Below are 26,607 nucleotides of genomic sequence, written 5' to 3' on the forward strand. Positions count from 1 at the left end.
GCACTAGGAGTACTTCAGTCTTTGATATTCCCGAACCCCTCTTATGATTGTCCCTTCTATTCATCGGTCTTGAGTTGTGTATCATGATTATGTTAGTTCACATTTATGCATTGCATTCATTTACATATATTTATATTGACCCGTGACCAGAAGGCGTTATATATGCGTATATTATATGTATGTGGGGGTATTGGGAAAGGGCGAGGTGTTATATACGTATTACCACCTAATCAGCTGGTGCACAATGATGATTATGATGCCCGAAGGGGTTGCCCGATGGGGCCATTATGCTATTATGCTCGAAGGGCCATTATGTTATTATGCTCGAAGGGGCCTATGATATATGGATTGAGCCGTACGTTCCTCGGCACTATGACCTATGCATATCATACGCCCGCAGAGACATTTTCAGTAAGCAAACATACACAGACATGTTCATATAATCAGACTTACAGATGCATTCAGTCAGTCAGTTTAGCTTACGAGTTTCAGATTTTCTTGATGACTCATATGTGTATGTTACTATTATGCCTTACATACTCGGTACATTATCCGTACTGACTCCCCTATTGTTCCGGGGGCTGCGTTCATGCCCGCAGGTACAGATATACAGAGAGGCGACCCAGCTCAGTGGAGCCTCTTCCCAGCTGTTATTGGTGCGCTCTACTCGATCCGGAGATGCTGTCTATTTTGGTATGTTATGTTTAGATGTATTACACAAGTACTGCGAGGCCCTGTCCCGTCCTTTCTACAGTTTGGTACTCCAGTAGAGGTTTGTAGACAGATGTGTACAGTTAATGAGATGTAGCCATGTCGGCTCCCATCCTTTTGTGGTACAACATATGTAGCATCCTTGTTGGCTGGCACTATTATTTTCTGTATATATACATATATACTTATATGCACAGATGATTGATAGTCCTTAAAGTTATCTTGAAATAAGTTAGCATGGTTCAGCTATGAATCTTATGGACCACGCACTTGTTCAGTAAGGTACAGGTATGAGAGTAGGGATGTTTGGTCAGTAGTGGCCAGGCACTCGTCACGACTCAGCGGATGGGTCGTGACAAACACCTTCCCTAGGGGATCACCATAACCCTTACATAGAACTTTGGATTACGAAGGCTTTTTCACTGTATATGAATAAATCCTTCAAAAGTGGTTTTCCTAATTTCCTAAAAATTAGGTGGCGGCTCTTTTAAAACAAAGTCTGAAAGAACACCAACAAGTTCAACGTAGCTTTCCGAGCGCTAACCTTGCCCATGAAATGCGAACCGTAACAGATGGGACTCTGTTGGGAAACTTAAAGGTTCTAACCATAAGGATTCAATTATAATATGAGTTTATTTGTTTTAACTGTTTATGTGTTTATTTTCCCGTAATTGTAACTGTCATTGCATGAATATCAAAACTTCGCCGCTACTGGCATTTATTTTACATTTTTGTTCCTAAGGAGACTTTGTGGAACATGCGGTCGTTCCTTCACTATAAAATAAAATACTTTCGTTGGAACCGTTATGAGGCTGGGTTGGTTCACGATTGTCCAACAACCCTAATGGTTTTGCCCCAGTTGTCCGCTCGGGTTCTCGGTCATTTGTAAAAGCCTATTCTAGTGATAACTATGATAGAGCTGAGTTAAATCCCCACTGAACTAGAGCATCCGTACTTAGTTGAGCCTTGGGTGTCTCATACCTACCTAGGGCTCATTAAGAAGACTACCTTATGATTGGACGGTGTATGATCCTAAGACACTGCATTTCATTTATATGCTATGTGAAAACATGTTTGTGCCTATATGGTGAACCATTAGCCCAATGAGAAATGAGGGAATCTTAACAGTGTTTTGTTTTGTAGATTTAAAGAAGAATTTGGTTTGACATAGTCCTCGAGGCCTCGGACCTGCTTAGAGTATGGTGGGAATGGTTAGGAGATGCTCATCGTCGGACTATCAGTTGCACCCCAGGTCATTTACCCTCTATTATGACTATGAAGGGGTCTCTCAGAACTAATAGAAGTGTTAACCGAGTACTGGGACGACAAGGAAATGTTGTTCCATTTTGGTGGCATAGAGATGACTCTGTCCCTAGAAGAGATTAGGGATGCTATAGACAGCAATGGAACTTGTCTAAGGAGGTGACATAAGCTGAACCATAATTTGATATTCCCTCATAAGCCGTCTATTTGTTAAATTCTGAAGTACCTTGCTTTGACCGAGGCACCCTGGGCACATGGGCCTACTATAGCCTTCAGAGACCTGTACCGGAGATTCGGGGACGTCATTGGTATACTTTATATCAGAGAGAGTTCAAAAGTCGAGAAGAGTGGGAAGCCGTCAGGCCCCTTAGCATTCTCCATCGCCTTATTGGGTACTATGGTGTTCCCGAAAGATGAATCACTGGCTATAGACACCCGTGTGATCTATTTAGCCCAGGCAATCTTCTATGGCATAACCAAGGATCAAGAAAATAGGTATTCTGACCTAGCCCCTATTATCTTGGCGGACATCTTCCGGGCCTTAGACAAATGCCAGAATCATTTTTAGTACTTCCAAGGATGCAATATGCTGCTGCAGTAGTGGATTATCAAACGCCTCAACATGGCCAAAGAGGTTCAGGATTGGAGTCGACAGAATAGGATACACCGTCTCGTAGATTACTGCCCAACTCTCAGATTTGTGTCCAAAACTAGTTAGGCTAATTTCTTCACTGACTTGATTGAAGATCAGATTCAATGGATGTTCCCCGACTTCACATCTGAAACCATAGCAGTGCGAGGCAAAAATTACCTATTTGTTTCATTAGTCGGGGTTCGAGGGATCCGCCCTTACTACCCATCCCTAGTTTTGAGGTAGTTTGGGAGAAGGCAAGTAATACCCAAGCAGGGAACCTCGGGCAGTTCATCATCGAATATACAAAACAGAAAATTAAGAATGCTGGGACAATTCTCAGAGAATGGAATGGTCGTGTGAGGTAGGGGCTAGACACCTTAGCCCCAGACAGGTTCGAAGCAAGATGTGACCCGGGCTACTATGAATGGCTGGAAGGTCATTTGTCCCGCACACCTATCCTAGGGCCTGCACTTCATCACGATATCCGAGAACAAGATTACCTGAAAGAATGATTGAAAAGTACAGATGAGCGTTTGGCTAAGATTATAGAAGAGTCGGATCCTGTGATAGTCAGAATGGAGTTGTGTCAGACACGTCTTCACTTTCAGACCGCCCTTCGAAAGGCCAAAGAGGCCAAAACAAGTCAAGCTTCGACATCAGCCACTGGAGAAGGAATTTGCTGATTTTACTGCTTTTGTTATTATGCCCTCATATCGGCTTCATCATATTTTATAACCCCTTCGGGGAAGATATTATTAATGAATGATGATTTTTGGGGCAATGGTTCATCTTTACAAATGGCAGTTGTATGTTTCAAACGATTAGGAAATCCTTGGCTCAAAAAGCCTTATAAACACACGTAGTATAACTGTTTACAAATTAAATGACTGCTTGCTATATGCTTCACATTCTTACTTGCTATATGTGTTATCATGTATTAAAGCCTGAATACGATTGATCTAATGTTGTAAGTTACATACCTAAAAGAAAGACCAAATGACTTAAGGCTTACCCTAGTTTATATCCACTCAAAAAGGTTGACTTACAAATGGCAAACCAAGGAGATCCGAACATGCTCACCTTAGGAGAAACCGCCGAGATGCTAAGATTCAAGGTTCAGCAGATGGAAGAGCATCTTCAGGAAATAGGAAAGAAGATTGAAGAGGTTAATAGGCTACTAAATCTTGTCGGTAACCCGCCTGAAGGGATACCGCAGGAACATTACTATCAGGAGAATGTCTCCGAGGAAGTGAGTGAGTTGGTGATGAACTACATACCACTAGAAAGGAGGCCAGAGACACCTCGAGAAGGAGACCCAGAAGAGGGATATGGGAATCAGGGAGCTGAATCCGACCCACGGATGATGGAGACAGATCCACAAGAAGATTCAGAGCCTCAAGAGGAAGCCTCCGAACCACAAGAAGCTTAAGAAGAGCAACTAGAAGAAGTTGTGCCCCAGGATATGGAACAAGAGGAGTCTGAACCTGTGGACATAGAGGTCGAGAAGGACTAGAGCCTTTTGGGTTGTTCCTCGAGTTTCAAGAAGAAGCAAATGATGAGTCTGAATATTATGCCCCTACTAACAAGGCATATGATTTCTATGCACCCTCACCTGAGCCAGTGCCAGCTACCTCCACCATGGCATCAGGAAATTTTGTAAGAGCCGACTCTCATCCACTCGTCCGGTGGAGCATAGTCTTCAAAGCCCGATCTTCCCCGTTCAGAGTGGCTCATCCACCCATCAGTGGTAAGGATGTTTTTGAGAAAATGCAAGCTGCAGGGCTACCTTGCACCAGTCGAGCAAGACTACCAGCCCCCGAGTTGGTTTATGCCTAGAAAAGATACCCGTTTCACTGCCATCAAGCCGGCCATACCTTTAATGAATGTTTGGGATTAAGGAGAAGGATTGTTAGCTTAATTGATGATAGGATCATTGGAACTTTCGGGGAGCCACATACCCTACTAGTCCACTACCCTATCGTCCCAGGAGAAGGAGTCACCGCCGAAACTCAGATATGGCGGTATGATTTCACAGTCTTTGAGGAGACATATGCCCGTATCTTCTCAACTTGGGCTACTTTGTGGAAATTAGACTCGTGGAACCTGTCCATAAGGTCGCGCCAATAGGACCCAACAGGAACAAATTTTGCTTGTACCATACTAGGGCTATGGGACATGACATCGAAGAATGTTATGCATTTAAGCTCGAGCTCGAGCATATGATTAAGACGGGGTAGATTTTGGTCATCCTCTCGCCATAGGAGTGAGAAGAAAGGACAAATGAGAGAGCGAGTTCGTAAGGATGGCGACCCAAAGAGCTACATTTTTGGGTAGATAGGAGGTGTCACCTGTTTTTTCACACAAAAAGTTGCCCCCTCCCTATATGAATATGTAAGGAACCGCGCCGACCTGATGTCCCTATGGAGGGATACGCGGGAAGCTCTAGTTGGGCCTGGTATGGGGATGTCTTTAGTTAGGGTTAGCCTAAAGGATATCTAGGATAAAGTAAATATCCTCCTTTTGTAAAACGAACTACGATGGGGCCTGATTTCCCCTGGTGGGATACGTAGGATGTCTACGTAAGACTCGGTCCCGACATAATATAAATTATAATTCCCCCCATTTGTTTAATTTTTGTAACAGGAAAAGGGTTTGCCAATGTAAGTCAACCTCAAAGCCCATTGGACCTAGATCCACCTAAATCCAAAAAGGGCCCATAACTTCCGAACCTTAAGAACAAAGGTCGATCAGTATTCTGGCTATAATACATGACTCTATGTGATACGTGCGCTCTTAAATACAATTATGTGATATCTTGCTTTTATATTTATATCCAAGTAACTAACGTTATCTACCGTTGAGTTATTCTTATCGTATAGAACGAGGCTGATTAGTTTAGTACCAAACGTTGGCATACTTCACAAAATCAAAGGTCGCGTTAGAATCCCTCTCGAAAGAAGATAAAGGAAAAGAGAAAATGACTGGTACACCGGATAATGGTGAAAATGAGCTCATTCTCCACGAGGGAGATACCCAAGGCCCACAGGAAGTATCATTTCAAGAAGATGTGATCGCGACATTACTAGTTGCCGTCACGGCCCTCCAAGAAAATATGTCTAGGAATGAGGCAGCCAGTGCTGACAAGGACGCATCGACTGAAGGAAGAAGGCCTCCTCCTCCCTTTCTTTCACTAAGCTCTCTAATGCCTGATCATTTCCCTATCTACCCACCAGGAACCATCCCACCTACATTAAATCCAACTGACCCGAATCATGTTGGTGTTTCTTACAGCACTCCATCACCAACATGATGTACCCAAATCTCGAGATCCATCCATTCGGTTCCCTCATATCAAGCTCCCCAGCTAGTGTGCAACAATCCAGCAAATCAACCACGTGTTTTAACTCTGCCAATCGGGCAAACTACGTCTGTTAACTATCCCACTCACCAAATAGTTTCTTTCTACACTCCCAACGTCCCAAACGATTCTTCCCCAGGACACAAAGAACTGGACTACTATGAGGAATTGGAGAAGGCCTGGAGGGCTGAAACGGCAAACATGAGCAGAATGTAGAAAAGAAAAAGAAGGAACTATTGGAAAGGTCCAACAGGACCACTAGAAATTCCACAGGTTTAGGATACGATGATCTGTGCATGCATCTAGACTTGGACTTGACGGAAGGATTTAAGATCCCATAGTTCGAAGTGTTCAATAGAACATGGAATCCCAAAGCACATCATCGGTCCTAGTATGACCAGTTGGTCAGCATTAAAAAGAACGAACTTCTGATTATACAGCTATTCAGCCGATGTTTAACTGGCGAGGCCGCTGAATGGTTCGTAACCCAAGACATACGTCAATGGTTTACTTGGAAAGACATGGAAGAAAGCTTTATGGAAAGATTTTGATTCAGCGTCGAAATAGTGCCCGATCGATACTACCTTGAAAAGGTCAAACAAAAGTGAACTGAGAACTATAGAGGGTTCGCCAGTCGGTGGAGGGCCGAAGCAGACTGTGTACAGCCACCAATGTGTGAGGGAGAACTTATCTCCGTGTTCATCAGATCACAGGAATCAAACTTTTTTGACAGAATGTTGTCCATGGCCGGGAGGCTTTTCGCTGAATTAGTCAAGAAGGGAGAGGCCATAGAAGATGGTCCTAAGTCTGGTAAGATCATCAGCGTCTTCAACAAGGTATCTAGATAATCATCTGCGAGAGTCTTCCATAAAAGAAAGAGGACATGGCGAGCATATCCCATATACCAAGCCCAAACCCTAAAAGGCGGGAAGAACCAAAATCTTCTCAACCAACTCTGCGCCCTGTCAATTACCCAACTTCACCTTATAGCCTTAGACACATATTCTATGCATAGCCAAGCTTTACCACTACTGTACCGGCTTGTGTGGCCCCACCAAATCACCAAGTACCCGCTCTTGTTTACCGAGCACCACCATAAAACAATTATCAACCACCACAACGGAATTACCAGGCAGCAGCCCATGCTTACCACCCACTATAAAACAACCCACAACAAATCCATCAACCACTTCACTACTAAAATCAACCACCATCACCAGCATATAATGCTCCACGTCCTGCTTTCGAGAGGAATCCAACAAGAGAATTTACCTAACTGATTGATCCGAGGGTTCGACTCCTTGAAAGGTTACACAACGTAGGTTTAATCCAGAAAGTCCCTCCAAAACTGGCTCAGCCCGGGAATAGGTTTTTTCAGGGCTGATCAGACTTGTGCCTATCATTCAGGGGGCAATGGGCATATCACATAAGACTGCATAAATATCAAACGTAACATCCAAGATCTGATTGATAGGGGAGAGATCATCCCGAAAAACGCAGATCCTAATGTAAACCCAAAACCGTTGCCCAACCATGGAAATAATGAAGTCCACATGATTTAAAAGGACAAAGATTAGGAAGTTTGTAGGGAATTGGTCACTAGAACGGTTAAGTCTATTAAACTAACAATAGCTTCCCTCACACTCCAGGATTGTCTTAATTTCAATGTCCTGATCCTAGCACTAGAAATTCCAAAGGCTATACCAAGTTTCAGAACCTTAGTCCCAGCACCGGTGGTAGCTCAGGTAGCACGACATATGGTGCCCGCTCCTAAAGAATCAGTCACTGTGCAAGCAGCCATGGCCCAAGGCATGAATCGCTCAGGAAGATGTTACACACCTGAAGAACTGGCCCAAAATGCTGTGGAAAAGAAAACACCCAGAAAAGGGTAATAACTGATGGAGAAGCCGAAGATTTCTGGCGGCGTATGCAACCAAAGAATTATTCAATCGTTGAGCATCTGAAGTAAAACCCCAACATAAATATCAGTGTTAGCACTACTAGCCAGCTCCCCATCACACATGCAAGCTCTCATGAAAGGGTTAGATGATGCACACGTGCCAGCAGGTACAAGCAGTGAGGATCTAGCCGGGTTAGTAGCACACGTCATTGGAGAACACAAAATTTACTTATCTAAAGAAGAGTTTCCAGTTGAGGGAACCTCCCACAACACAACTCTCTACATCACTTTGGAATGCCATGAGAAATCTATAGGAAGGGTGCTCGTAGATAATGGAGAAGGACTCACCATTTGTCCTTTAACCACATTAACACAGCTCGGCTACGACATTGGCCAAACCCGCCAGAGCAGGATGAACGTTAGAGCATTTGATGGGTCCCAAAGTGATTTCTTAGGAGAGATAGATCTGAGCATCCAGATTGGACCTGCTTCCTTCATAGCAGAGTTCCAAGTCATGGCAATCTACGTGAGTTACAATCTGCTCTTAGGAAAACCGTGGATACAGTTTACGGGTGCTGTACCATCAACATTGCACCAGGCCATGAAGTTTGAGTGCAAAGGCCAATAGATTGTAATCACAACTAAAAAGAATACACAGAAATATCCTTACAACATCATACCGGTAATTGAAGGAAATCCCAACAGGTCTGACTTCCACGGTGTCACGACCCAAACCGATTAGCCGTGACAAGTGCCTAATCTCTAGTGACCAAACACCCCTATGCTCATATCTAAACAACATTACATAACAATAGCCCATAAATAACTCAATCTGAACTATATTAACTCAAGAAAGGAGAACATCATGAACTCTGTACAATTTATATATATATACAAGCTGGACAGAACAATGCAGGACGACTAGGCTGCCACATATGCTGTACACAAAATAATAGGAGCCGACTAGGCTACATCACATGTAGTTTACACACAACTATCTACTGACCTCTACTAAATAAAAGTTGTTGAAAGGACGGGACAGGGCCCCGCCATACCCATATATGCATATACATCTCAAAATGGCATACCAAAATAGACCGCAGCTCCGGATCAAGTGAAGCGTACTGACTACCGCTTGATAGATGTCCTACTAAGCTGGACCGCCTGTCTGTCTATCTTAACCTGCGGGCATGAACGCAGCCCCCCAAGCAATAGGGGAGTCAGTATGGATAATATACTGAGTATGTAAGGCATAAGAATAACATATACATAAGAATCAGGAACGGAATCTGAAACTAGAAAGCCAAACTGATTGTCTGAATGCATCTGTATGACTGAGTATCTGAAAGTATTTGCATAACTCTGTATAACTGACAATGCCTCTGTGGGCGTATAATATGCATGCTCTCAATGATAATCATGTTCATGTATATATAGGTCATAGCGCTGAGGAACATTCAGCCCGATCCATATCTCATATCCCATCGGCCTCTCAGTGGCCATCATCAATATCATCACCACTGTGCACTAGCTGATCAGGTCGTAATGCGTATATAACGCCTATACCTTTTTCCCTCATACCCCATATACATATAATATATGCGTATATAACGCCTTCTTGTCATGGGTCAATATGCATATGTATAAAAATGTAATGCATAAATGAAATGAATACATAGAACTCTCGGAGTGACATAAGGTCGTACTACCTCCGATGGACAACTTTTTAGCTAACATTATTAACATAAATAATATCAAGACGTATGAACAGAAGGAATAATCATAAAAGGGGTACAGGATCATCAAAGACTGAAGTACTCCTAGTGCTCTTAAGAGTAGAGTAGTATGGAAGTTCATTTACTCGCTTGTTCGTTCATATCACAGGGTCATGCCAAAATGAAAGAAAGGATATCCTTAACATACCTTTATGTATCCTTTCTCACTTAAGATTCTCCTTCTAAGTTCAAAAAATCTACATCCAAGAGGAATCATACTAAGGTTAAGTCTTAAAAACAGTCTTATGTTCAAACTAGCATAGTTAATGAGTTAACCAAATTTGGGCAGCGCTTCCCCTATTTTTCAACTTCCATCATACCGTAAAATAGCTCCTAAACAACAATAACAACATCCAAAATATCGTAATCAAGAGATTATATGCAATTCGACCTCAAATTTATCCAAAACCCGCTTTTCAAGTTCACCTCATAGTCATCTTCTTCACTACAATATTCATAGCTTCTCCACTTTAATTCTTTTCCTTCTATGGGTTGCTAAACCTTTACATCAACTCAATCATACAAATAAGATGGAGAACATACCTTATAATCAAGGAACTCCACCTCACTTAACTCCCTCCAATATCAAGTTCACCATAACTCTGAAGAGAAGCAAGAACAATCACCTTTCTTGGATTACCCTTGAGTTTGGATGTCGATTCTTTCTTTAGATGATATGAAAAAGTGTGGAGTGTGAGGGGGCCTTCAAGAGCTCTCGAGAAATCTCTATAAATGTAGGGAATAAATGTAGGAAGTTAGAAATGAAGTTGGGGTCGTTTAGGATTTAAAAATGTGGCAAAAATCGCTCACCGACTCACTTGGCGGAAAGTATGCGACCTAGCACACTAAGTGTGTGGCCGCACACTCTCTCCACCACTTAGGGGTGGTTTTGTCCAGTGAGTACACCCAAAATGGTGAGTTGGCGACCAGTATGCAGCTCAGCACACTCAATGTGCGACCGCTACCCCAATTTCCCCGATTTCGCGACATCGCGTTCTTTTCGATTCGTTCGACCCCCCAATCCTTATGAAACCTTGTATAAAGCTTCATTAACTATATAAGGGGCCTTCTATATCTCCCTCAAAGTGATTCTAAGAAATATGTAGCTCAAAGGATATTAAATCTTTCCAAACATAACTCCACCTCAACTTTTTCCGACGAACCTACTTCCACTGCTTCATATAACTCTGAAACCTTAAGGTATACACTTAGCATTTTAAAATACCCTTCTTAACGTTACAACGGCTTCATGTCCACTTTAGGTTTACATTATCATATTCATAATGCCAGCAACACGAAATTTCCAAGGTGTAACATTCCTCCCCCCTTAAGAACATTCGTCCTCGAATGTTGAACTCTTAAGGATTCTATAGAAATTTCGCTAGAGTTTCCCCTGTAACTATACCAATCCATCCTGTACACAACAACCAAAAATAATGCCACACAGGGCCATATACTAAAATATACAACACCATGGCCTTACATAACCAATCACAATATCTATAAATAAAATCAATACCTAGAGATGATGATACTTTATACTGAGCCTCCTGGGACAATGAAAATAAGTACATGCACTTAGTCGTCATCTCCTCTTCAGCCTCCCAAGTCATCTCTTCAACATTATTATTTCTCCAAAGCACTTTAATGGAAGCCACATCCTTAGTCCGCAATCGATGAACTTGTCTATCCAATATAGCTACAGGGATCGCCTCGTATGATAACTGCTCGGTCACCTAGATATCGTCAACCGGTACAACTCTCGAAGGATTTCCTATACACTTATGGAGCATGGACACATGAAATACCAGATGCACAGACTCCAACTCAGAAGGTAGCTACAACTCATATGCCACCTTACCCACTGTACGAATAATTCTATATGACCCAATGTATCGCGGGCTCAACTTACCCTTCTTATCAAATCTCATCACTCCCTTTATAGGAGAAACTTTCAGGAACACCCAATCGCCTACTTCAAACTCTAACTTGCGTCGCTGATTATCTGCATTGGATTTCTATCGACTCTGTGCTGCTAGTAATCTTTCTTGAATTACTTTCACTTTTTCAATTGCTTGTTGTAACAAATCTGGACCAACTAGCTAATTTTCTCCAACATCAACCCATCCTATAGGGGATCTATATCTCCGTCTATATAAAGCCTCATAAGGATCCATCTGAATACTGGAACGATAACTGTTATTACATGCAAACTCAATAAGAGGCAAATGGTCATCCCAGCTACCTCAGAAGTCAATCACATAAGCTCTCAGCATGTCTTTAAGTGTTTGTATAGTACGCTCCGCTTTCCATCTGTTTGCAGGTGAAATGCAGTACTAAGACTCACTTGAGTCCCCAATCAATTCTACAAAGATTTCCAGAAGTTAGCTGTGAACTGCGCTCCTCTATCTGAAATATTGGTTGTAGGAATACCGTGAAGTCACACAATCTCTGTAAGGTAGAGCTTTGCATAATCTTCAGCTGAATAAGTGGTTCTGATAGGTAGGAAATGAGCGGACTTTATAAGCCTATCAACTATGACCCATATTGAATAATACTTCCGCTGCGTACGAGGCAAAACCTGTAATGAAATCCATATGAATTACTTCTCATTTCCATGTTGGAATCTCCATAACGTGCAATAAACCTCCAAGCTTCTGATGCTCTATCTTAACTTGCTGACAATTCAGCCACTGAGTGACAAACTCCGCTATATCATTCTTCATGCCATCCTACCAATACACTTCTTTGAGATCATGATACATCTTTGTTATACCCGGATGGATAGAATAGCGAGAATAATGTGATTCCCCCATAACTTGCCGATGAAGGCCTACAACATTAGGAATACATAACCTACCTCGATACCTGAGTACTCCATCTCTTGTGATCACGAAGGATGTCTTTTCTTTCTGAGGAGTTGTATCCTGGTAGTGAACTAAAACAGGATCCTCGTACTGAAGCACCTTTATCTTCGCTACCAAAGTTGACATCGCTGTATCCTGAACTGTAACTCTTGCATCACCTGCTATCAACCGGACTCCCAAATTGGATAGCTGACAAATATCACGGGCTAGCTTCCTCTTCTCTGGCTGCAAATATGACAGGCTACCCATAGATTTACAATTAAGAGCATCGGCTACTACATTGGCCGTTCCAAGATGATACATAATATGAACATCATAATCCTTTAGTAACTCTAACTATCGCCTCTGACGTAAGTTCAAGTCCTTCTGATTAAATATGTATTGCAGGCTCTTATGGTTGGCATAGATATCAACATGGACACCATATAAATAATGTCTCCACATTTTCAAAACATGGATCACTGCAGCTAACTCAAGATCATGGGTTGGATAATTCTTCTCGTGCTTTTTCAACTGTCTAGAAGCATAAGCAATAACCTTACTGTGCTGCATCAATAAACAGCCCAACCCAATACCTGAAGCATCACAATAAATCACATAGCCATCCATTCCCTCTGGAAGAGTCAAAATGGGTGTTGAGGTAAACTTATCCTTTAATATCTGGAAACTTCGCTTACACGCATCTATCCACTAAAACTTAGCTGATTTCTGAGTCAACTTAGTCAATGGGGCTGAAAGAGAAGAAAATCCTTCTACGAACCTTCTATAATAACCAGCCAAACACAAAAAACTACGTATTTCTATTGGTGTCATGGGCCTTGTACAATTCTTCACAGCTTCAATCTTTTGAGCATCTACTCTAATGCCTTCATCTGAAATAATGTGACCCAGAAAAGCCACAGAGTTCAACCAGAATTCACACTTGGAGAACTTGGCATACAACTCTCTATCTAGAAGAACTCCAAGCACTGCTCGTAGGTGTTCTGCATGCTCAGCCTCCGACGGTGAATAAACCATAATATCATCTATAAACACAATCACGAGCAGATCTACGAAGGGCCTGAATACGTGATTCATCAAGTCCATGAATATAGCTGGAGCATTAGTTAACCCAAACGACATAACACGAAACTCATAATGCCAATATCTAATCCTAAATGCCAGTTTCGGGATATCTTCCTCCTTCACCCTAACCTGATCATATCCCGATCTCAAGTCTATCTTCGAGAAGTATTTAGCGCCTTGTAGCTGATCAAACAAGTCATCAATCCTTAGAAGTGGATATTTATTCTTTATAGTCACCTTATTCAATTACCTATAATCAATGCACATTCGCAGGAGCCATTCTTCTTTCTTCAAACAACACCGACGCTCCCCACGGTGTTGTACTAGGTCTAATAAAGCCCTTGTCAACTAAATCCTTCAATTGCTCCTTCCGTTCCTTCAACTCTCCAGGTGCTATCCTATAAGGAGGAATGAATATTAGCTGAGTATCTGGTAATAGATCAATAGTAAAATCAATCTCCCGCTCTGGAGGAATGCCAGGGACCTCATCTGGAACCACTTCTGGAAACTCATTAACCACAGAAACATACTGAAGGGTTGGTGACTCTACTTGTACATCTTGAACCTGAACCAGGTGATAAATGTACCCTTTTCTAATCATCTTTCGTGCCTTAAGGTAGGAAATAAACCTACCCCTTGGCGAAGCAGCATTGCCTTTCCACTCCAGGGTTGGCTCGCCTGGGAACTGAAATCGAACGATCTTCGTTCTACAATCCACATTAGCATTACACGAAGCCAACCAATCCATACCCATAATAACATCATAATCAATCATGTCTAACTCAATCAAATCTACCAGGGCATGGAGATTACAAGCTATCATTACACAACCTCGATATATTCGCTTAGCTATGACTGGATCACTAACTGGCGTAGACACCTCAAAAGGGGGAATCAGCTCGGGCTCTATCCCAAACTTGCCAGCAATAAATAGGGTAACATATGATAAAGTAGAACTTAGGTCAACTAGTGCATACACCTCATATAAGGAGACTGATAATATACCTGTGACGACATCAGGAGACGACTAACAATCCTGTCTACCAGCTAATGACTAAATACGGTTCTGAGGACCGCTCGCGGTGGACACTCCACTCCTCCCTCTACCACGTCCTGCTGGTGTTTGAGAACCTTGCCCCGAAGGGCGTACTATAGAAGAAGAACAAACTACAGACCCTGTAGGCTGAATCACACTCTCTCTCATCGGACACTGCTGCATCCTATGACCTGACTGGCCACAAGCATAACAAGAATTTGACCCCAGCCGTCACGTACCTGCGTGTAAATTGCCACACTGGGCACACCACGGAAAAGGGGGTCTCATCTGGCCTGACTCCGGTCTATGCTGAGAACCTGAAGCTCTAGAACTCTAACCCGCTCTGAAATAAAAAGACTGATCAAATCTCGAACCTGAAAACTGCGGAGGTGCACTCCCTGCTGAATGGAAAGGATACATAGAATACTGCTATCTCTATCCTTCTTTGAACTCACCCCCGATATCTAACGATCTAGCCCTCTTACCATTGCCCCGGTCACGCTCACGCTCTGGCCTCAACCGATGCTTACGATCATTCAGACTTTGTGCATATGCCTGCATACGGGAAATATACATGCCCGGCTATAATGCAGCGGTCATACACTTATCTATCAAATGCGGCCCAAGACCAGCCACGAAACGATGAACTCTATCTTCCATCTTAGCCACCATAGCTAAGGCATATCTAGCCAACGAATCAAAGTATACACTGTACTCCTGACCACTCATGCTGCCCTGGTCAATACATAAGAACCTATATACTCGGGTCTGTCGGACTTCTGGTAGTAAATAATGGCGAATAAAAGCATCTGAAATCTCTCGCCAAATGGCTGGGGGGCATTCTCTCCCCTAGACAGCTCCTATGTCTGATACCACTGCACTGCAGCATCACGGAACCGATAAGAAGACAACTCCATGGACTCGATCTCATCAGCGTGCATACCTCTCAAGGTCCTCTGCATACAATCAATAAAGTCTTGAGGGTCCATATTTTGCTTCAACATAGAGAATTCTGGAGGATCTAACCCGAGGAAAGTTTTAACCCTCGCACTACCAGCTCGGTCTGCCTGTTCACCACCAACTCCCTGCCGCTGAGCCTGGGCGGCTACCAATTTGGTTAATAATTGTACAACATCCAGCACATCCTGGCCCGGTGCATCTTGCTGAGGAACTTGGGGCACTGGGCAGGTGCTGGAGGCGGGGTATGTGAAGTATGAGTTGGGCTTTCACTCTGAGACTCGCCCCTAGCTCTGGTAGCCCGCTGAGTACAGCTGGTGGCCTCACTAGCCAGTCCCTTGACCTTCTGGGAGACTATAGTTTTCTTGTGAGGCATCGCTGAAATCAGAACAAATTATAAGAAGGCGAACTCTTAACACAGGGCTCTATCGCACGATCTAAGAGAGAGAATGAAAATTTCCTATCCCAGTTTATAAGTGTGGTGCACAACACACCCATAAACAAGACTCTACTAGACACGGTCGATAGACAACCCTAAGACGGAACTGCTCTGATACCACTTCTGTCACGACCCAAACCAATGAGCTGTGACGAGTGCCTAATCTCTATTGACTAAACACCCCTATGCTCGTATCTGAACAACACTATATAACAAGGCCCCTAAATAACTCAATCTGAACTATACTGACTCAAGAAAGGAGGACATTATGAACTCTGTACAATTTGTGTGTGTTTATATATATATATATATATATATATATATATATATATAAGCTGGAAATAACAATGCAAACCGACTAGGCTGCCACATATGTAGTACACAAAAGAATTGGAGACGACTAGGCCACATCACATGCCATCTACATACAACTGTCTACAGACCTCTACTGGAATAAAACCTGTAGAAAGGATGTGACAGGGCCCCGCCATACTCATATATGCATATACATCTCTAAATGTCACACCAAAATAGACCGCAGCTCCGGATCAAGTGGAGCGCACTGACCACCGCTGGATAGAGGTCCTATTAAGCCGAACCCGCCTGTTTGTCTACCTGAATCTGCGGGCATGAACGCAACCCCCCGAGTAATAGGGGAGTCAGTACGGATAATGTACTGAGTATGTAAGGCATAATAATAACATATACATAAGAATCATGAACAGAATCTGAAACTCAAAAGCCAAACTGAATGTTTGAATGTATCTGTATGACTGAGTATATGAAAGTATTTGTATAACTCTGTATAACTGACATTGCCTCTTTGGGGGTATAATATGCATGCTCTCAATGATAATCATGTTCCTGTATATATAGGTCATAACGTTGAGGAATGTTCATCCCGATCCATATGTCATATCCCATCGGCCTCTTTGAGGCCATCATCAATATCATTACCACTGTGCACTAGCTGATCAGGTGGTAATGCGTATATAATGCCTATCCCTTTTTCCCTCATACCCTATATACATATAATATACGTGTATATAATGCCGTCTGGTCACAGGTCAATACACATATGTATAAAAATGCAATGAATAAATGAAATGAATACATGGAACTCTCAGATGGACATAAGGTCGTACTACCTCCGATGGACAATTTTTCAGCTAACATCATTAACATAAATAATCTCAAGACCCATGAATAAAAAGGGTACAGGATCATTAAAGACTGAAGTACTCCTACTGCTCCTAAGAGTAGAGTAGTATGGAAGCTCATTTACTCACTTGTTCGTTCATATCACAAGGTCATGCCAAAATGAAAGAAAGGATAGCCCTAACATACCTTTACGTCTCCTTTCTCACTTAGCGTTCTCGTTCCAAGTTTGAAAAATCTACATCCAAGAGGAATCATACTAAGATTAAGTCTCGAAAAAGACTCTTAAGTTCAAACTAGCATAATTAACGAGTTAACAAAATTTGGGGAGCACTGCCCCTATATTGTCAACTTCCATCATATCATAAAATATCTCCCAAACAACAATAACAATATCCATAATATCGTAATCAAGATATTATATGCAATTCAACCTCAAATTTATCCAAAACCCCATTTTCAAGTTCACCTCATAGTCATCTTCTTCACTGCAATATTCATAGCTTCTCCACTTAAATTCTTTTCCTTCTATGGGTTGCTAAACCTTTACATCAGCTCAATCATACAAATAAGATGGATAACATACCTTATAATCAAGTAACTCCACCTCATTCAACTACCTCCAAGATCAAGTTCACCATAACTTTGAATAGAAGCAAGAACAATCACCTTCCTTGGATTACCTTTGGGTTTTGATGTTGATTCTTTCTTTAGATGATATGGAAAGGTGTGGAGTTTTAGCGGACCTTCAAGAGCTCTCAAGAAGTCTCTATAAATGTATGGAAATAAGTGTAGGAAGTTGTAAATGAAGTTGGGGTCGTTTGGGATTTAAAAAGGTGGCAAAAATCGCTCCACGACTCACTTGGCGGAGAGTGTGCGACCTAGTACACTAACTGTGCAGCCGAACACTCCCTCCACCACTGAGGGGTGGTGTTGGCCAGTGAGTACACCCAAAATGGGGAGTTGGTGGCCAGTATGCGGCTCAGCACACTCAATGTACGACCGCACACTACCCATATTTCCCCAATTTCGTGAAATCGCGTTCTTTTCGATTCCTTCGACCCCCCCCCCCCCCCCCCCCCCCCAAATCCTTATGGAACCTTCTTGGCACCTGTATAAAACACAATTAACTATATAAGGGGCCTTATATCTCTCCCTCAAAGTAATGCTAAGAAATATGTAGCTCAAATGATATGAAATCTTTCCAAACATGACTTCACCTTAACTTTTTCCGACGAACTTACTTCCACTACTTCATATAACTCCGAAACCTTAAAGTATACTCTTAGCATTATCAAATACCCTTCTTAACCTTACAAAGGCTTCATGTCCACTTTAGGTTTACATTAGCATATTAATAATGCGACCGACACGAAATATCCAAGGTGTAACACACGTGGTGGAATATATCGGGGCAATCCACACTGAAGAAAAAGATGACCAACCAATGCCATCAGTATACAAAATGATTGCCTCCATGATGCTGAGAAGTGGTTTTGAGATAGGGAAAGGTCTGGGAAAAGATTAAAAGGACATAATTGAACCTGTGCCAATACCAAAGGAAAACTACCATTTTGGCCTCAGCTATATCCCTAGCAAGGATGAGTTCACGAAAGTTATCCAAAGAAAATAATGGACGAGGAATTTACCTCAGCCAATCCCAGAGTTGTACCATTCATTTCCTAAGAGGATACCAATAAAGGCGGACGATAAAGCTGATGAGGGTTTGGGATTGCTTTTTCAGGAAGAAGAATGTTGCGCGATCATAGAAAGATGCCAACCATACGCAACCTAAGGCCGAGGAAGTGCCTGGACAATTGAACATCCAATCCCTTTTTGGATTCTCGGTAGAGAGATGGGCTTTCTTTAGAAAATCCTTTTGCTAAAAACGGCGATAATCAGTCGAGGCTCGACTGATCGCCCTTTTAAACGATTTTCCTCATGATGTTTGATCTGATGTTATTCCGGATCAGGATCACAGTTTGTAATAAGTTATTTTCAAATTAATGAAAAGCCTCGATTCACTCAAAATCATTACTTTTAATAATAACAAAATTCTCGCTATAAAGACTGCATAATGAATAGTAATAAAACCTAATTTTACTTTGCCTCGCTTTTCAGTAATAAAACAACCGAGAATGTCATGGCATGTCATGAAACAAATGAGGAGAATAACAAACAAGAGTACGAGGAGTACGACGAAGAGATGATGACGCCAGAGGGCATGGTAGAAGAGCTGGAAGAATTGGAAGATAAGAAAAAGCCAACCATGGACGAAATCAAGGTGGTCAACCTCGGTGGCGAAAAAATGTCAGCGAAACTTGAATCAATGCTCACTTAGAAACACCACGTAAAGAAAATCTAGTAGCTCTGTTAAAGAAATACGTGGACATCTTCGCCTGGTCATATGCTAATATGCCAAGATTGAGAACTGAAATAGTGGCCCACATATTGCCCATAAACGCAGGCTTCACGCCGGTAAAGCAAAAGACCTGGAAGCCGGACATGAGTATCGGGATTAAGGGCGAAGTGGAGAAACAAATCGAGTCCGGAATAGTGGAGGTAACGTCGTACTCCACTTGGTTGGCCAACATAGTGTCAGTACTCATGAAGGATGGAAAAATCTAAATCTGTGTAGGCTACCAAGATCTCAACCGAGCCAGTCCAAAGGATAACTTTCCCCGTCCGAACATCCACATTCTCATAGACAACTGTGCCAAGCACGAGTTGTAGTGTTTTGTGGATTGTTTCGCCGGATACCATCTGTTACACCCCGAACAATTTCGCGCTATCTAGACTGAAGACAGCTTAGTGTAAGCCCGAACAAGAGTAAAGTTATACAGGGATTAAGGAGGAAGGTTATATCATAAGAGTTTACTCATATGTATATATGATGTGTGGAGACCAAAGGGGGTGAATCGGTTCATATGTCACTTGACGAAAAGCCCTCGTTACTGTAAGCAAAGCGGGGCCCACACGCCGGGGGTTTTATAAAGGACATTTGAAGGGATATATGAGTAGTGCATGTAAAGTTTAGCAAGTCCTAAGAAGGGCCCTTAAGCCAAATACGGGCATAAGCCCTCCAAAAGGATGAATTAAAGATACGTTTTCGGATGACCTGACTTGGAAAGGACAAAACGCTATTATACGTTTGGAATTTGGAAAAACACAAAGAACGAAAGTTGTAGATAATTGAAAGAGCTTTCCAACCGTAGGTCGTGGGGCCTCACATATCGGAATAAAAAGTTGTGGCTATTTTAAGATCACGACTCTAAGCTGCCAAAATGGCTCCGCGGGCCCCACATGAGTTATTTGGTGGAATCGACCTAGGGGGGGGGGGTATAAACCCCTTTTTTTCAGCATAATAACATTCCAAAAGTTCCTAGAAGTCTCCCAAAACATCTCCCAAACATATTAGTCCGGTAAATCAAGAATTTAACAAGATTACGCCAAACTATTCCGCGAAAGGTGATTGTTCTTGCTTCTACTTACGCTTGGTGTTGGAAAAAGGTTGATGTGGCTGAGTTTCTTCAAATATGAGGTATGTTATTCATCCCATCTCTTGTGTCGAGTTTATTTGAAGGTCTAGCAAGCTTTAAAAATGAAAATAGTTATCGAGGAAGGGTCATAAAGTGTTGTGTTGTAGTTGTTGTGTTTATGGGTTGTTTTGAACATGTTGTGGCCGTGTGGATGGACTGATTTATGAGTATAAAAATGGTATCTAACATTGTTGGTGGGTTAATGAGATTATACTCCTTGATTGGGATGGAAGAAAGTGTATGTTGTTGCTGTGTGTTGAAAAACATCGTATGGGATATTTATGGAATATATTGGTATGGATAATAGCGTTGTTGATGTTGGTATTGTTGTTGTTGTTAATTGGTTTCTGAATTGTAATTTTGGGCTAGGCATATAAACAAGGGAGATTCTGCCGAAATTTCGGCAGATTATAAATGAATTTATTTGAAGGACTAGGACAAGCGTATAACGACGAGTCTAATGATTGTGTAAATCCTCTTAAATGTAGACTTGCGAGCTTGGACCAATAAGCGTAGCTAATAGGGGGTGGAACAGGTATGTTAAGGCTCGTCCCCTTCTTTCAAAGGCATGATCCCTAGGTTATGACTTCATAAATGCTTCCATATTTTCCTTGTTATCAAAGGTTAAAAGTCTAAGATTCGAAGGCACGAGTTCTTTCTTGTTAACCCATAAATGTTTTCCAAAATATTCGTACTTTCAAAACCAAAGGTTGTAATTACGTGAGCTCTTATGATAACGACGATGGATATGTTTTTCAATGACAACGATGATGTTAAAAATGAGAATATTACTATGATGACTATGATGAGAAAGATTTTATGTTTAAACGTTCCAAGTTTACGATTTCAACGACGATATGAAAACGCTGAGTTATTTATTGATTTCTCAATTTATTCATTGACGGTGACTTTATTTCTAAATCTTTCAAAGTATATGAATTGTCGCCTTATGAGATTTATGATCTTATTCTATGTTCTCTTAATGCTATTCTGCATTGATAGTCTCACTTTATAATAACTGTTCTTTCAAGGCGAGACAAGGCCATGATGATTATTCCATAATATAATCGGAGGTTACCGACCTTACGTCACTCCGATAGAGGCATAACTTTCCTTGGGCGCTCCTGCATGCTGCTTACATGATATATGTATATGATACATGAACAAGATATATGCACATGATACATGAACATGATATATGTATATGTATATGGGGAAGATGGGAAAAAGGGCCAGAGCACTATAGACGCTGGGATATGCACATGATACATGTATCTGTATATGACATGATATCATCCCGGACGCAGGATATATGTGGTTAAATGGATCGGAGCCGACGCCTCGGCAATATGATATGTTCTATTTTCTATATATATGACACATAAATGTTTTTCAAAGAAAGTATTACTATGGATATATGTATATATGAATATATGTGGACCGGGCTGCACGTTCCGCAGCACTAAGCATGCATGGTACCCGCCAAAAGGCACTCATATGTACAGGTTACTCTTTTATCTTACGATATGCTCTATATTTCCATTCTGTTATTATTCATACTTTACATCCCTTACTATGTTACTATTCATGTCTTACATACTCGGTACATTACTCGTACTGACGTCCCTTCTGGTGGACGCTGCGTTTCATGCCACGCAGGTGTATACAGATGAGTAGAGTATATTGCTAGAAGATGTTCCAGCTGGATTGGCGAGCTCCATTCCTTCCGGATTGTTGCCGAGTCAGAGTATCTATGTTATAGTATATTGATTTATGTTAGAGACTTTGCAGACAGAGTCACGTATATAGCATGTCAGTCTTGCAAACGGCTCTGCAAGCCGATGTATCATTATGCATTATGTTACAAACTTCATATGATTACAGATTTTACTTGATTTGAGAAAAACGAGAAGAATGATTTTGAAAAGCTTTCATTATGCATTTCATTTTGTGATTTAAGATTCCAGTGAGATTATGAATATAACGAAAACCAGCGGGTTCGCTCGGCTCTAAGTGAAGGGTCGGGTGCACATCATGCCCTAGCAGGACTGGGGTGTGACACCATCAGCTACTGATAAGCGAAGAAGTCGCTGAAAAGGCAACCTTCATCACCCTTGGGGAGTCTACCATTATTGGGTAATGCCGTTCGGCCTCAAGAATACCGGCGCCACATATATGAGAGCCATGACTACCCTATTCCATGGTCGGATGCACCAACAAATCGAGGTCTATATGGATGATGTAATCATAAAGCCAAAAGAAAGCTTAGAACATACCACACACCTGTGTAACTTCTTTGACAGGCTTCGGAAATCCAACCTGAAGATAAACCCGGCAAACTACGCGTTTGGAGCGCCAACGGGTAAACTGCTAGGGTTCATAGTCAGTCGTAGAGGCATTGAGTTAGACCCCACAAAAATCAAGGAAATTCAGGAACTACCACCTTCAAAAACAAAGAAAGAAGCCATGAGTTTCTTGGGATGGATGAACTACATCGGGCGATTCATAGCCCAGTCAACTGTGATTGTGGAACCAATTATTAAATTTCTCAAGAAGGACGCTCCCATAAAATGGACAGAAGAATGCCAAGAGGTGTTCGACAAAATGAAGAAATATCTCTCCAATCTTCTAGTCCTAGTGCCACCTAGGCCAGGGAGTCCACCACTACTGTACCTGTCAGTATCAGAAAATGTTTTCGGGTATATGCTTGCCCAACATGACGAGGAGGGAAAAAAGGACCATGCCATCTACTATCTAAGCAAGTAGTCCACGTCCTGCTAGTCAAGATACGCACTCATAAAGAAAACTTGTTGTGCCCTAACCTGGATCGCCCAAAAGCTAAGGCATTACTTGTCAGTGTTCACTACTCACCTCATCTCTAGAATGGATCCCTTATGATATATCTTTCGGCAACCGATGCCAGTGGAAAGTTAGCTAAATGGAAGATGCTGCTAGTTAAATTCGACATTGTGTACACATCACAAAAGGCAATCAAAGGGCAAGCCCTAGCCGACTTGATGGTGGAAAGTCCAGTCGATGATGAACTCGAACCGTTAAGAACTTTCTTCCCATATGAGGAAGTAATGGGTATGGAAAATGAGGTGGCCGAGACCGTTCTTCGATGGAGTAGTCAACTACAAAGGATCCGACATCGTAGCAGTACTGATATCAGAAATAGGACAACACTAACCAATGTCCGCAAAACTCAACTTCAGGTGCACCAACAACGTGACCGAATACGAAGGATGTATTCTCGGCCTCAGAATGGCTTTGGATATGGACATACTAGAGTTGTTGGTAATCGTATATTCCGACTTGATCATCAATCAAGTGAAAGGAAATTAGGCAACCCAGAATGACAAAATACTATCATATGTAAACTTGCTACAGAGACTGCACAGAAGATTCAAAAGCATTGATTTCAAGCATACTCCCAGGGCTCAAAACGAGTTTGCTGACGCATTAGCTACAATAGCCTCCATAATTCACCACCTCGAGAGTACCCACATCGATTCGTTAGAGATCACTATGAAAGACGAACAAGCTTACTGCGCTCACGTCGAGGCAGAACCAGATGGCAAACCATGGTATGCTGATATCAAAGCGTACCTGGAAAAAGGAGAGTGTCCTCCAGAAAGCTCAGCAAATCAGAAGAAAACCATAAGAAGACTAGCCAATGGATTCTTCCTGAACAAAGAAGTATTGTACTAAAGAACACTCGACCTTGGGTTACTCAGATGTGTGGAGACTGAAGGGGCCACAAAATTGCTGAAAGAGATACACGTGGGGGCATGCAGACCTCACATGAATGGACTTATCCTGGCCAAGAAAATATTAAGGACAGGATATTATTGGATGACAATGGAGCATGACTCCTGCAAATTTGTGCAAAAATTCCATCAATGTCAGATACACGGAGACTTAATCAAGGTTCCTCTGACAGAACTACATGCAATGAGCTCCCCTTGGCCATTTGTAGCATAGGGGATGAACGTCATCGAGCCCATCTAGCCACTGGCATCCAATGGACATCATTTCATCTTAGTCGCAATCGACTACTTCACCAAGTGGGTGGAAACAACCTCTCACAAATCAGTAACCAAGAAAATCGTGGCAGACTTCATCAAGAACAATCTTATATGCCGTTTCGGTGTGCCTGAGTCCATCATAACAAATAATAGACCAAATTTGAACAACTATTTGATGAATGACATCTGTGAACAATTCAAGATAACTCCCCGAAACTCTACCGCCTACCGGCCACAGATGAATGGAGCTATAGAGGCTGCCAAAAAGAACATCAGAAGAATCTTGTGAAAGATGATCGATAACTACAAAAATTGACACGAGCAGCTGCCTTATGCTTTATTGGGAACGACCACTCGGACATCTACTGGAGCAGCCCTGTATCTTCTTGTTTATGGCACAGAAGCGGTAATAGAAGTACAAATTCCTTCACTCAAGATCATCCAAGAAGCAGAACTGAACAATACAAAATGGGTCAGAAATCCCTACGAGTAGTTGGCCATGATCGACGAAAAAAGAGTGGTGGCACAGACAACTATACAGACAGAGAATGTCCCGAGCTTTCAACAAACGGGTCAGAACCTGACTCTTCCAAAGTGGGCAACTCGTACTCAAGCAAGTTTTCCCTCATCAAGAAGAATACAAAGGAAAATTTGCACCGAACTGGCAAGGACCATACATGGTTAGAAAAGTACTCTCGGGAGGAGCCGTGGTCCTAGCAAAAATAGATGGACAAGAATGGCACAAAGCTATCAATGCAGACTTTGCTCAAGCGATACTACATTTAGGACTCCATTTACTTGTAATCACATTATCATTTCCCCGTAATCGTTCGCACTTTTGTAATAGAATAGGGGAAAACAATCATCTATGTAATGAACAATGCAATGATCTGACTTCCCTACAGTGGGATACGTAGGTAGTCCATATCGGACCCGGTCGCATTATTAGTAAAAACTAAACATTCAATTATTTTATTTTGAACTACGTTCGACCTAATTTCTTGCTATGACAGGATACGTAGGAGCTTTCAAGCTCTATTGTCACAAACGAACAACCCAAGAAACCCTTAAGAACCCTCAGAGACACAAAGTCAGGAGGAATCAACAAGATCAGAATATAAGGATCAATGCAAGAGTCAGCCAATATCAACCCTACGTTAGGGCAGAAATTTTGAGGGGACCTCAAAATTTCTTGTTAGAAGCAATCAACAAGGAAGATGACAAGCCCAGACCGTACACTGAGGCAGAATTTTTAGGTGAACCTCAAGAATTCTCACACTACGATATGATGCAAGATTCAATCGAATCAAGACCTAAAACTGGGGCAGAATTTTTGAGAAAGATCTAAAAATTCCACTACTTTAGGGACTTAGGAACGAGATCTCCCAGAAGATAGGAGGACCTCGTTCTCAAAACACATGTCATGACACCTGAAACAAACAAAGATTTTATAACTTTATCTTTTAGATTTTCAAAATTAATATAAGTTCGCTCTAAAGCCCTCTCTTGAAGTACTGAGTCCAAGAGGATTCATAAAAACATCGAGAGAAGACACCAGACGGGAGGACAATGACGCTAATCCGCCTCTTAGGAAGCTAACTATATTTCTGTGGATGCAAGTTTTTAAACAGGAAGGCGGATACGTCATCAACCGGCTTACCCGCAACAAAGTAAAAGACAAAACTCAACCAGACATCAAGTGGCGGAAAGAAAAAGAGCATCTCTTACCACGAGGGTCGTGAAACAAAGAAAAAGAGCATCTCTGACCATAAGGGTTATTAAACAAAGGAAAAAAGCATCTCTAACCATGAGGGTCTTGAAACAAGGAAAAGAGCATTTCTGACCATGAGGCTCATGAAAAAAGGAAAAGAGCATCT

This window comes from Lycium barbarum, chromosome 8 (assembly GCF_019175385.1).
Source record: "Lycium barbarum isolate Lr01 chromosome 8, ASM1917538v2, whole genome shotgun sequence".
Lineage (NCBI taxonomy): Eukaryota > Viridiplantae > Streptophyta > Magnoliopsida > Solanales > Solanaceae > Lycium > Lycium barbarum.